At 33.2% G+C, this 319-nt stretch overlaps 1 protein-coding gene across 1 annotated transcript in view; it reads left to right on the top strand.

The window, feature by feature from the left end:
* Window positions 1–319, top strand: part of FAM19A2 (family with sequence similarity 19 (chemokine (C-C motif)-like), member A2) — a 54,090-nt gene that overhangs the window by 46,764 nt on the left and 7,007 nt on the right. The gene's annotated exons all lie outside the window — the stretch shown is intronic.

Raw genomic sequence — 319 nt, 5'->3', positions numbered from 1 at the left:
AGTAAGGTGCTAAGCACAAGAATTATCACAAATGCAATTCTGATTAGTCACAGTGTAATAACAGTATGAAAGAATTAAAAGCTTTAGAGTTTGGTTGTTATTAAAGACATGGGAAACTTTTGAGCCATTTAAACATACTGGGAAATGTTCTGTTTAATTAATAAAATGAACTAGAGAAGATTGCTGAAGGATAGACCTGAGGATCTAGAATTCTAAATTGCTCCATTACAGGCTTGGGGAAAAGTGTAGACTAACACTTGTCTTACTGCAGTTCCTAAAATAAAGCTAAGGGAAAAATTTTAAGCTCTTGAGTCTTGAT

This window comes from Buceros rhinoceros, unplaced genomic scaffold (genome assembly GCF_000710305.1).
Source record: "Buceros rhinoceros silvestris isolate BGI_N320 unplaced genomic scaffold, ASM71030v1 scaffold2061, whole genome shotgun sequence".
Taxonomy (NCBI): Eukaryota; Metazoa; Chordata; class Aves; order Bucerotiformes; family Bucerotidae; genus Buceros; species Buceros rhinoceros.
The sequence above is the reverse complement of the archived record's forward strand: the minus strand, read 5'-3'. Positions and strand labels throughout refer to the sequence as shown.